General features: G+C 45.3%; 1 pseudogene; it reads left to right on the top strand.

Moving 5' to 3' along the window:
* The first annotated feature begins 978 nt into the window (after positions 1-978).
* LOC134378285 (diphosphoinositol polyphosphate phosphohydrolase 2-like) lies at positions 979-1,965 on the top strand (annotated as a pseudogene).
* The last annotated feature ends 11,225 nt before the right edge of the window (positions 1,966-13,190 follow it).

Raw genomic sequence — 13,190 nt, 5'->3', positions numbered from 1 at the left:
CACGTTATAAAAGGAGAAAAGAAGCCTCAACTCTCTCTAAAGAAAACATAGATATGACTGTGATTTTAGGGCAAATATCCTGAAGCGATGCCACAGGGTTGAAGGATTTAAAGAAATCATTGGACAAGTATGTAATTTATAAATAACAAATTCCATTAAGTCTTCCTTGATAACTTAGCCATTCCTGGCAATGTGATTTCAGGCGTTGTCTGCGCAGATGGCTCATGTTGAGAAAGCCCTCATTGATATTGTCCAGGAACTTCTCTCTGGGTTCAAGTTTCATCAAACACGACCCCTTCTAATGACATTTGTCCTGGGACTATTTTTTCTAACCCCACATCTTTCTATACATGCTTTAAAAAATTCTAGCAGACAGCAGTCAGCAAGAATTAATTGACTACCAACAGGGTGCAGAGCATCGTACCAGGCCGCCCCTGTTACTTTGATGCTCCTTCTTTTATTGCTAACAATGAGACTGGCCTGTCTTTGCTTTCAACTGCCTGCACTTTGCACGTGCTGGAGGGTCAGACACTTCCCATGTAAAGAAAATTTACTTTGAGCCTTAATTATAATCAATGGGATCACTTGAATGAAGGTTGAAATTTTTCATCACGATTTGCTGAAATGAGATAATGCTTATTCATTATACTTAGTCAATTTAGCTCTCTAAAAGTCAGCCAAGCACATGGTATGTTTTCATGATTTAAAAAAAAAATTATGTAAAGAACTTTGTGGTCGAATTATTTCCTGTGAGGCATGGATATTATAAGAACAAACACTCTGGGAATTAAACACGAAACTTCTAACGATAACTCCAACGGAAATGCTACCATTCGTGCCCAGAGATATTTCATCCGTTATTCATTCGGCATTCTTTGTAAGAAAAAAGAATTGTTAATAATTAAAAGGCCTCACTGATGGTTAATTACTAATTGCTAATCAATTGATAAGAGATTGGTTAATAAATAATGGTCTAGCATGCAGCCATTTAAAAATAACCTCGTGGCCGCGCGCTGCTGCCGAGTCGGCGCCGGTTCTGGAAACTGCCTCCCGGTGGCGCGAGCCCGCAGCTCCCGAGCCTGCTCTTCTGGCGGCCGCGGCAGGAGGCTGCGGAGGCGAGCGGGCGGCGGCTCCACGGAGAGCGGCGGTCGCCCGAGCAGAGGCGGCGCTCTCATCTCGGCCCCCGGGCCCCCGTGACCGGCACCCGCGTTCTGCACCGCGTCGGAGCGGCCGCCGGCTCCGGACTGACCGGCTTCGCTGCCCCTCCGGGGGCTGCCGCGTCGCCTCGCCTGCCAGCACGCCTGGCGCCCCTGCGCCCCGACTCGCTCTCGGCCGCGCCCCTACTCCCCGGCGGGGTGGCGGCGGCCGGAGCAGCAGCGGCAGCAAGCGCCGGCCTCGGTGGTGAAGTTCAAGCCCAAGCAGATGCGGACCTATGACCGCCAGGGCTTCCAGAAGCGGGCGGCACGCCTGTGCTTCCGGAGCGAGCAGGAGGACGAGGCGCTGCTGGTGAGCGGCAGTCGGTGCCCGACCAGTGGGTGGTCCCAGGAGGAGGACTGGAGCCCGAGGAGGGGCCTGGCGGCGCCGCCGTGGGGGAGGTTTATGAGGAGGCTGGAGTCAAAGGAAAATGAGGCAGGCTCCTGGGCATTTTTGAGAACAGGCACTGAAATATTAGAAGATTGGGAAGATTCTGTTAATATAGGAAGAGAGAGTGGTTCAAAGTAGAAGATGCAATCAAAGTTCTCCAGTGTCATAAACCTGTACGTGCAGAATATCTGGAAAAACTGAAGCTGGGTTGTTCCCCAACCAATGGAAATACCACAGGTCCCTTCCCTTCCAGATAATAACACCTTGTTTGTAACTGCTGCACAGACCTCTGGGTTGCCCTCTAGTATAAGACAGAGGGAACTGGAAAGACCTTTCCCCCCGTGTGCAGTCTCATGGGGAGAGGCTTATTTTCCTTGGTAAATATCTGAATGAGGCTTGCAAACTGTCTGAATTTTCCATGCAGGGTTTTCAAACGATTTGCATGTTTCTCAGATGCTTTCAAAAAAAATTTTTAAGTGTAAAATATTTTAATAAGCCAAAGCCATGTGGAATTTTTTTTTAGATGCCTTAACTGTTCCCCACCCCCAACCATATATTCTTGGTTATCAATTTTTTGCAGCATTTTTTTAGTTTTTTGTCCATTTGACATCAGTCTGGTTTCTTTTGTGAGATCAGATTACTTCTGGCTAAATTTTCCCTCTAAATTGTTTTCTCATTAATAGCATTAATGTATTATTCATCAAATCCTTCTGTGGTAGGAATTAATGAACGATATTCTTGGTATTAAAGAGATCCATCCATCCTAAAACTTTTTACAGGATGACAATTTTATCTTATAAATTGCAGATTGGGGCTATTTCTGTTTGGTCCAATAACTGTTTTGACAAGAAGTTAATTTGCTATTTTTGGGAATTTGTCAACTCATATGTCTGAATTTTTGCAACTCATATTATGTCACTAACTGTTTGATATGGATATTTCCCCTACACAATAGTAGTTTAACATGAAGTATACCTCTATAGAGTTGATGACTTTTAGGGAAATACTGTTCACAAAATGCACGTAGTAAATGCATCTTATCATGAAGACTATATTCATGGAATTTTATTTAGCATGCTCAGTTGCCAATTCCCTTTATCAATAATCTCTTTTTACATAAAATGTCTTGGAACCATATTTTCCTCAATGTGAATTGCTTTTAAAACATTTTCAGTTTTTTAATTTAGTGACACCTCTTCAAACTCTCTTGTTTACAGTAACCACAAAATTGGAGTCTAACCTTAAATGCCAGTCAGTGATGACTGCATCACCGCTGTGTAAAGTGGCCTTCTTGCTGTTCAGACTTAAGATTGTTAGGGTACCGTAGAATGTCTCCTTTTCTAGGTTGTCCATAGGTACTATTTGTCACATAACTAACTTTTGGGGTAGTAGGACATACCTGAATGAAGAATTATTTTGTCTTATACTTGTCTTTATACTCACCTAAAATCAAGAATCCCATCTAAAACACATAGGTACCTTGTCTGAAACTCCTGTACCTCCCCAACCAGGTCAGAAATGAGGTGGGTGGAAAAATCTTTGACTAAAATGTGGGGAAGGAGAGAGTGAAAGATCATTTTTAAAGTAGACTTTAGCCTTTTGTAAATATTATAACTGGTGCATATAAAGCAGAAAATAAGTATAGTTAAAACATTTGTTCTACAAGTTGTTAACCTTTAAAAATATAATTGCTGCTAAAAATAGAATGCTGTTACCTTTAAGGAAAATTGGTGCCATTTTGAAAATGAGATCTTATGCCATAAATGCAGCTGAACTAAATATAAACATTAGTTCACAAATTAATTCTGTCAAAGGAATGAGTAAAGTACAAAACTTTTAACCAATGACATTTCATTCTAAATTATATAGTGTGATCAAACATGATCGCCCAGAATTTTTATATTTTTCTTTGTACAGAGGTTATGTATTCTGGGTATTTTTTAAAAAGGAAACATTTTAAATCCCACAAATTGGCACTTTAGTTTTCAGTGGACTAAGATTTTTTTTTCTCAGTAATGTCTGGAGTTTCTTTAAATTATATACTTAACATAGCAGAGAAACCAGATTGTTTTTGTATATAAGACTGCTTCTACCTGAAATGCTGTCACAAGTACTTGGGGAGGTATATCTTGTACATGATTTTCTTAGAGGTAATAATGCATGAACTTGTTTTATAAACTCTTGGACTATGTATTTGACATGTAAAATATGTACAGTATTAATGTCAACCATCTCTTAAAGTTAGCCTATAAATAACGTATAATTTTCTTTGGTCAGAAACATTTGGACTATGTAGTGCCACTTGGGTCAGGATTTTCTTCAGTGCCATTTAGCAAACCAACTGTCCTTAGTCTATGCAACTAGCAAATGTTTGTGTAATGCAACAGAATACAGTTTTCACTTTAAATTTCACATGAAGCATTCTTCACTATTCTTCTGTAACCCACTCTAGCAAAACTAGAGGAAAAGCCCTAAGAAGATTTATTTCTATTAAGAGAAAAAGCCAATGTTTTCAGGCTAAGTAGTTGAATCTACTAAAAATAACAGTGTCTACTATCTCAACCTTCCAAAGTCTGTGAGCATTGGGACTGTTATTTGTGCTTTTTTGTGGGTTAGTTTAATAAAATTGGGCAGCTAAAATTTGCAGTTCCATGTGCTTCCTAAATAAAAAACAAAATACTTATTATAAATTGACTTACAAAAGTAGAAACTATCCTGCATGTTGCTGCTTGGGTATTTTTTTTTTTTTTTAAACAGATGACATTTCCAGCCAGCCACATGTCATCCAATTTTCTGTCAATCACACTCTTGTATAAGGCAGCAGAACTGAAGGGAAGAAATGATTGTTGTACACACTGAATTGCTTTGCATGGTCTCATTTGAAATAACTGGTGTAAGAATCTTGACCTTTTTTTATATTTGAAAACATCAAATAAAAATAGAAATAGATGATAAAAATAAAATAAAAAAATAACCTTGTATGAACTGACTTGTTTAGGATACATTGTCTAATGAAAAAATGCAATTTATTGAATAGTATGATCTCACTTCTGTTACTATCTATATGTATAATGTAATTATGACATATTTTAAAGCTGAAATCTAATCTACAATCAGTACATATACATAAAACAGATCACATGTACTTTCCATGAATACACATACATACATATACATACATACCCATAATGACTATGTATTATTTTCATAATAAAATGAAAAAAACTATAAAGACTTTTTAAAATAGTGATATGGTAAAATACTGACAATATATTAGCTGAGAGAAAATATTATAAAGCAACACACATGTTATGATCTCAATGTCATAAAAGAAATGTGTGAGGGGGATGCATGTGACACATGTAGTTGCATAGAAAAAACTGAAAGTCACCAAAATATGGAAGGTGTCTACTTCTGGAAGGTAGGGTATGGTTGATTGTTTTTCTTCTTTGTTATTTTCTTCATTATCTTGTACTTTATTTTCCAAAGCTTCTCTAATAAACATCAATTATGTTATAATCAGAAATGTTACACATTTTAAAGAAAAAACTATGCACAAGGGAGTTTGTTGCAACATTGTTTGTAATGGCCAAAAAAGTTTGTGGAAAAATAAAAATAAAAGATAACATGATCTTTCCACGAACTTTTTGATGGTACCCTTGCATATGTATGTATCATATACAATACACAATGCATGATTCAATTAGCAGTCAAATATGCTAGGACTGAAATGCTATATTCTTCTTGCCCTGCAAACCTGACTTTCCTGTTCCTAATCTCAGAGGTGTGACCAGATGAGGTGAGCTTCTCAGCCCGATTCTGGACCATTTGTCCATGAAAAACCTCTCTGATCTTTGTTGTTCACATATCAACTCCTCCAGAAAGCCTTCCTTAACAACTCTCCCAATCCCACCTGCTACATAGGTGCCCCATTTGGTGCCCCCGTAATAAAATTTATCACCATACTAGGAAGATTATATCTTATTATAGGTACCAGATTTTATGTGTGTCTTCCCCAGTTGGCTATATTGTCTTATCCATCTTCAAGATCTGGGGTTTGACTTTGACACTGGATTCTTAAATATGGCCCCAAAAGTATGATCAAAAGAAAAAATAAATTGGAATTCATCAAAATTAAAACGTATTGTGTTTGAAATGACATTATCAAGAAAGTAAAAAGGCAATTCACAGAATAGAAGAAAATTGCATATCTGATAAGGAACTTGGACCTGGACTATATAAAGAATCTTTACAAATCAAGAATAGAAAGGCAAACAACCCAACTAAAAATAAGCAAGACATTTATCCTAAGAAGATAACACAAATGATCAATAAGCACATAAAATGATGTTTGGCATTACTAGTAATCAGGAAAATGCAAATCGAAACCTCAATGAGATACTAATTCACACCCACTAGAATGGCTATAAATAGTTGACCCTTGAACAACTCAGGAGTTAGGAGCACTGACGCCATGTAATTGTAAATCCATATGTAACTTTTGACTGCCCCAAAACTTAACTATTTAATTACAGTACTACTTAAGTACATGGCATGCTTTCCTAGAGTCAGGGCCACATAACACAGCTGGGGGCAGGTGTGGGGGTGGGGGCAGCTGTATGAGTCATTAGTTAAGTAGTTTAATACTTAACTGTTTCTTTAACTATTTCCAGTACATTTATTGGAAATAAAAAATCTTCCAGTACATTTATTGAAAATAATCTGCTTATAAGTGGAACTGTGCAGTTCAAACCCATGTCATTCAAGGGTTTGCTATGATCAAAAAGTCAGACAATAGCAAGTGCTGGTGAGGATGAGGAGAAATCAGAATGCGTATCCACTGTTAGAGGGAATGTAAAATAGTGCAGCTGCTTTGGAAAATTTTTGTATTTCCTCAAATAGTTAAACAAAGATATGATCCAACAATGCCACTCCTAGGTATATATACAAGAGAAATGAAAACATAAGTCTACACAGATACTTGTATGAAAATATTTCAGCAGCATTGTTCATATTAAGCAAAAAGTAGAAACAACCCAAATATCCATCAACTGATGAATGGCTAAACAATATGTGGTACAGTCATACAATGAAGTATTATTCAGCCATAAAAAGGAACGAAGTACTGATAACATGCTACAATATAGATCAACCTTGAAAACATGTTAAGTGAAAAAAACCAGTCATGAAAGTCCACATATTATATGATTTTATTTATATAAAATGTCCAGAATAGACAAATCTATAGAGACAGAAAGTAGATTATTAGTTACTTAGAGCTTGGCAGATGGGAGTGGAAGGAATAAGGTGCTGATAGCTAAGGGGTCCAGATTTTCTTTTTGAGATGATCAAAATGTTCTAAAGTTAAAGGTGGTAATGGGTCCACATATCTGTCAGTATACTAAAAACTATAAAATGGTATACTTTAAGTGGGTGAATTGTATGGAATATTAGTTATATCTCAGTAGAATTGTTTCCAAAAATGGTCTAACACCTCAGACTTTTTCTCTGAACCTCATGGATTCTCAAATCCAGAATGCAAGAAATAACCACTGTTGCTCTGCTTGTCCTGTGGCTCGGAATAGGAAGAGTTTGGCTACTGACCCTGTTTCCCCTACACAAACACACACACATATGTACTGTGAGGCCAAACAAAACAAACAAAAACGCCAAATACAAAACAAAAACCACACACATAAAACGCTCACGTCTCCGCTAACGGAGACACGTCCCTGTATTCTTTCTGGGACTTCCCCGGGTTCGGCCCACGGAGCTGCGAAGTGCAGGGAGCGCTGCAGGCCTTGGGTGTCCCTCCCACCCATCTTCACCGTCCGAGGCATTGCAGCTCGAAGGCGTATGCAGCGGATTCCCCTGGTCTTGGGAATGATAACCTTACACAGAAGGGGCAAAAGTGGGATTGGGGGTGGGGGGAAGAGGGGGCTCTGGTCTAGGGCAGGAGGCCCTGCCAGGTGTACCAAGGCGTGAGAAGTGGAGAGCGGGGGCTACCTGTAGTAATCCTCCTTGCAGTAAATGCTACCGTCCTTGGCGAAGCAGGTGAGCTCGGACTCGAGGGCCAGCTCACATTCACTGCACTTCGGGCACCTCAGGCGCCACTGTTTGTCCACGGCCAGCAGGGAGTGTCTGTCCGAGATCGTGCCGCCGCAGCCGGCGCACAGAGCCGGCTTCTCCGGGCTGAGCGGGGGCATGCCCTGCAAGGCGGGCACTCCGCAAGGCTAGGATGGCGCGCGGCGGCGCCGCACAGCGCGGGCTTCCTCCCGGGCAGCGGAGCCCAGAGCGCGCAGCGAGCGCGGCGGGGGCAGGGGCCGCAGCGCAAAGGCAAACGTCGGGGAACGTCTGTAATTTCTCTTTTTTGCGGCTCCCTCTCTTTCTTCCGTGTCCGCTGGAACCCGCGTTCGCCTCCTCTTCGGACTAACCTAAAGACCTCGTTTAAGAAGGACTGCCAACGTATTGACTACAGTTAGGTGGCGGTCCCAGCCGGGGTTGCCCAAGCGCCTCCTCCCACCCAGCGGGCGCGTCCAAACCGCGCCTCCGTCGGAGACTTCAGGTCGGCGCGCGGCTTCCAGCAAAGCCGGATCTACCCCGGGTGGGCTCCCGAGCAGCCCTTGGGCTTCCCGACCGTCTGGGCGCCCTCCGAGGACAGAAAACTGCTCCAACTGGGCACCGCCCGGTGGGATCTTACCTTGAAGTCCGGATGTCAAATGTTCTCCCCAAGAACTCGGTTCACGGCAATAGAGGGCGGGAGGCGGCGGGCAGAGGTGCGCACCGGTCCCTGCGTCTCGCCGATGGTCCCTCTGTTAATCCGAATAAATAAATAAACCTTCGGATGAAAATGAATTTGTCCCCTCTCTCCCCTCGCCCCTCTCTGCCGGAATTGACCGGAACCCCTCACCTCTGACCCTCAGATCCCTCCGCCGGTCTTTTATTTTCCGTTTATGCTCCCAAATCGGGAGGGGGAGGAGGAAGGGGCGGGCGGAGGGCACAGACACGGGCCGGCGCCCGGGGACACGCTCTGAGGCTGCGCTCGGCCCTCCCAGCCGCTCGGTCATCAGAGGAGGTGTTAATGGAGGACTCGGCGGTGACTGAACCTCAGAAAGCCCAGAGCGTCTGGAGGGTTGGGCGCAGCGGGGGGCGGGGACGGGGCTGGAGTCCCCAGCGCTCCTGGGCTCTCGGGCCCCCGGCCGGCCTTTGCCTTCCTGCAGCTCGTCCCTGAAAGGTGCTGCCGCCAGCTGGTGCGCACAGACGGTGAGTGGGCGGGAGCTCCTGCGGGAAACTGGGCTAAGCCACTGATGGCTCACCCACCCCGTCTCCGCCTCCCCCTCGGTCCTTCCTGCGCTCCCCGCGCTCCCGGGCTTGGCGTCAGGAACCGGTCACTTGGGAAGCATTCTGGGCTCGAGGGCGGTGTTAGCCGCCGGGCCGGCTCGGGGACCGCGAGCACCTTCCGCTCGGGCTCCGGCTAGAGGTTGGGGGTGGAGATGAACCTTCCGAGGGAAACCCTCAGTCACACCCGGCAGGCGACCGTTCGCTGGGACGCAGCCAGGCCCGCGACGGGCGTTGACCTGTTACCTGGTCTCGAGTTCCCGAGGGGCTGCGTTGCCCAGGGAGCCCCTCACAGTCCGAAGCGGGGAGCCGGGGATTGCTGGGTGGCCCCGCGCCGGTGGGGAGGGGACGTGAGCAGTAAGATTGGGCAGGATCTCGGTCCGGGTGACGGTGCGCCCGCCCTGCCCGCCCCTCCCCCGGCCACCAGAGCCAATCCTGGGTAAGTGCGTGGGCCGAGGGCGCGGTGGGCCAGGGCTGCCCGCGCGCCTTCCAGCCGCCTGTGAAAACCACGTAGGTTTGGGGCGGCTCGAGGGGCCGTAAGGAGGTGGACGCTGCCTCCTGGCCGCCCCGCCACACAGTTTGGGGACGGTCGGGGACAAACTAGGAGCGGCAAATACGAGCCCCTGGCCTTGTCTTTCAATCCCAAGTCCCGGAATGTCGCTCAGAACACCCCGGACAGAATCCCTCTTTCCACCCGGACACTTGGCTTCACTAACTAGTCCCACCAGCCAATCAGTGCCACCAAGTGTACCTTTTAAGCTCCCCTGCCCCCGACTTTCCCCTTCCCATCCCGTCCTCAGATCTTTCTTCCAGAATCCGCCCCCACCCCCCCATCTAGGTCAGTTTTCACAGCCAGAAAGTGACAAGCTTCCCAGAAAGCCATCTAATGGATGGACGGCGATACCCACCCTGAGGTGCTTGGCGCTCTAAACTCATCCCTGTCCAAAGCAGCTGTTTCTAACCTCTTTGATGTCACACACCGTTTTAGGTATTTGATAACGACCTACATTACACACGCACACGCACACACACGCGCGCGCGCACACACGCAGGCGCATGCACACTGAAGTGCACACCGAAGCTCATACTTCAGGATACAAACCTCGGGTGGGAGGACGTTGTCGTCAGGGATATCCTCATCCCGCTAGAGTCCATGATTCCCGGTTAACACTCACTTTTATGCCCGTAGTCCCAGGAAGGAGGGCCGTGAGTCTGGCCGTTTTGTGTCATGAGCCCAATTTGAAATCATTTGTTGGAACAAGGGTCAACCCTTGAACCCCCCCCCCCCCCCCCCCCCCGTACACATCAGGGCATCGAGAGGTCCAGGGTAGGCTGGACGTTCCAGGGACAACCCAGTCCCTGGCTAAAGATAGCTGTGGGTTCTTTGACAATTTTTCTAGGAAATCGGGCTCTCCACAGAGGCACACAGAGGATGCAGAACCCCACTCCCCCTTATATATCTACATTTTCTTTCTTCCTCCCCCCTTTGGGGAGGGGATTGTTTTGGCATCTAGGAGTACCTTGAATTTGTTGCAAGGTAGTGAAAAAATGGCAACGGGTTTTAAATTCTTCTCCGTGGATGAATTGTCCAGTCCACAAACTCAAAGCCATCACTCGAATGAGTGAGAAGATGAAATGGCAGTTGTCAGCAAGGAGTGGAGGACGAGGTTCCTCGTGTGCTGGCCAGGGACTTTGTGTTCTCAAAGTGCTCGTTGGAAAGCAACATGCCAGTTGCCATTTGTCTAGTAGTGAGCCTTCTTCCCCAGCCTCGATTGAAGGAGACAAATCTAAACCCCAGTGGTTTTTGATGGAGGAACGTAAACATGGAACAGACTTTGGGAAAGCCTTTGGAGAAAGGGCACTGTGCTGGAACAGACCTGTGCCTGGCCCAGAGAGTGCCTCTTCTTCTCAGGGCCCCTCTGTTCCAAACGCACAGTTTCAGAGCCCCACATTTTACCTGAAAAAAATAAAAGCCCTTCTTTTCCTTGTTCTGCATAATCGCTGGGGGCCGTGCGGCTTCTGGAGAGAGAAGAGTGTGCATCGTGACCCACCTGCTGCGAGGTCTGCCTAGGGCAGGGCCCTTCCCCAGCCAAGGGAAGAACTACCGCTGCAGGAATCTGTCTCCACCCCTTTCTATGGTAACTCGCCCCCCCCAACAAGATTCCCATTTCTATTGGGTCCTTCCCTGTTAGAAATAATCTAGAAATCTATCTCCCTTGATTTATTGCACCCTGGGGCAGGAGTCTCCAGAAACCTTGAAAGTGGAGCAGCACCACAGTTGATTTAAACCTGGAAGTCTCTATTTCTCAGCATCCACATGTGTTTGTACACAGACACCTAATAAGAAACCTGAATTTTTACAATGTGTGAATACAATATAGCTTAAAGCTCTTGCAGTGAGGCCCATTTATGTGGTCATATTGTGTTTAATGTGGGAGCTGCCACCCCTGCTGTGGGGTTCACATTCATCTCTACAGAACGACAGCAAACTTCAGACCTTGGCTCCTGGCTCCAGGTGCAGGAAGGAGTAAGAGCATCTCTCCACCCCACACCCCCAGTAGTTCCTGTGCTATTGTTGCCAGCAAAGCTTGAAGTTCTGCTAGGAAGAATCACAAACATCTCACATAGGATGATGTGATGGACGTCCTTTCTTCTTTGGCCAGTTCCCTACTGCAGGAAGTGCACTGGGAGGAGAAAGAGCGCCTGTAGAGAGAAAGCATTGGTTGAGTTATTTCCACCTTCCAAAGGGCTTTCTCATAACACTGTCTTACATTGGGCCCCTTTTCTTTTTCTTTTTTTTTTTTTTTCGTCGTTTTTTCGTGACCGGCACTCAGCCAGTGAGTGCACCGGTCAGTCCTATATAGGATCCGAACCCGCGGCGGGAGGGTCGCCGCGCTCCCAGCGCAGCACTCTACCAGGTGCGCCACGGGCTCGGCCCCATTGGGCCCCTTTTCAAAATGAATGTCCCTTCCTCATTCTCTTGTTTCTCCAGAAAGATGACCTTTTTAGACTCCATTTCCTTCTCTTCTCCTTCTTGGGGCTGCTGAAGAAAGCACCTTCCATCCCCCATCCAGAAAAATGGCCTAGAAAAACAGCTAGCTTCATGTTTTCTTTATATCTAGTGGAAAACATGGAGATAGCTGGTTGCTTCTTGACCGAAGAATGGAAAGGAAACTGGCTTCCAGAATTACTATGCCTTTCTGGAAAGATTAACTGCCTCCAAGATCATAATGCTAATCACCTTCTCCTTCTCCCTCCTGAAAATAAGTTATAGACAGGACAATACCAGACCACAGACACCTCTTTTGCATCCAAGGAAGTTGCTGACACCTCACAAGTCCCATGGGCAGTGTTGCTTAAGGGCACCATGCAAAACTAGGGCACCAGAAATACCAACAATTTTTGGAGACAGTTTAATATTTGACATTAAAAAAACCCAAAATCATAATCAAGGGGAAAATCAGAACCGTATTGGGCTTCTTTTTCACTTATTTAACAATTAAGAAGACCTTTTATTTTGAATTGAATGTTTTAGAAAGGCACCAGAATATTTTGGTTGCTTTACGGGTCTCTAAAGCCTTTATTCAGGCCACAGGCAGAGCCTGAGGCAGACCCCTGAAGTGCTCAAGAATTTTTCAGATTCCATGAGCGAAGGCAGAGGGTCAGCTCTGGGCAAAGCCAGGCTTCCAAGTGGGCAACAGTCTCATTTTACAGAACAGCTTCCACTGGCAAGGAAAGGGCTTCCTGGGGGCTGCTGTCCTCACAGAGAAGTAGAGGAGAAGGTGTGGAAAGAGTGGTGCCTATGAGATCCTAACTCTAGTTGGAGACTGACACCCAGGGGCATCCCTGCAATGAATGAATGGGTGTAAAGCTAATGAAAAGCTCAAATATAGATTCGGTAGGGAAGTGCCAAAAGAAATGGAGGAGGAAAGGGTGGGAGAGAGAAGAAAAAATGGTCTAAATGAGGCATCTTCATCAGCCTGACCCCCAAGTCAAAATGATTTAAAGTTTTTATTGAAAGAACAGATGGAAGATGAGAGCATTTCTTGATGCAGGATGGCACGTCTTGGGCACTCATATGCTACACAATATAGCATATCAATCTTCTTATAGCTCAAGATATAAATGAAATGAAGAATGTATTCAGACTCCTCTATTTGCCAGCAACCACCCTTGGATTGCTAACACTGATGAGAAAACAGTAGGAGAACTGACGCTAAGAAAAATTAAGAGCTACTAATGTGACCTGACTGCTACTATTTATTTAA

The sequence above is a fragment of the Cynocephalus volans genome, chromosome 5 (genome assembly GCF_027409185.1).
Source record: "Cynocephalus volans isolate mCynVol1 chromosome 5, mCynVol1.pri, whole genome shotgun sequence".
Classification (NCBI taxonomy): Eukaryota; Metazoa; Chordata; class Mammalia; order Dermoptera; family Cynocephalidae; genus Cynocephalus; species Cynocephalus volans.
This window is presented reverse-complemented; position numbering and strand designations above follow the sequence as displayed.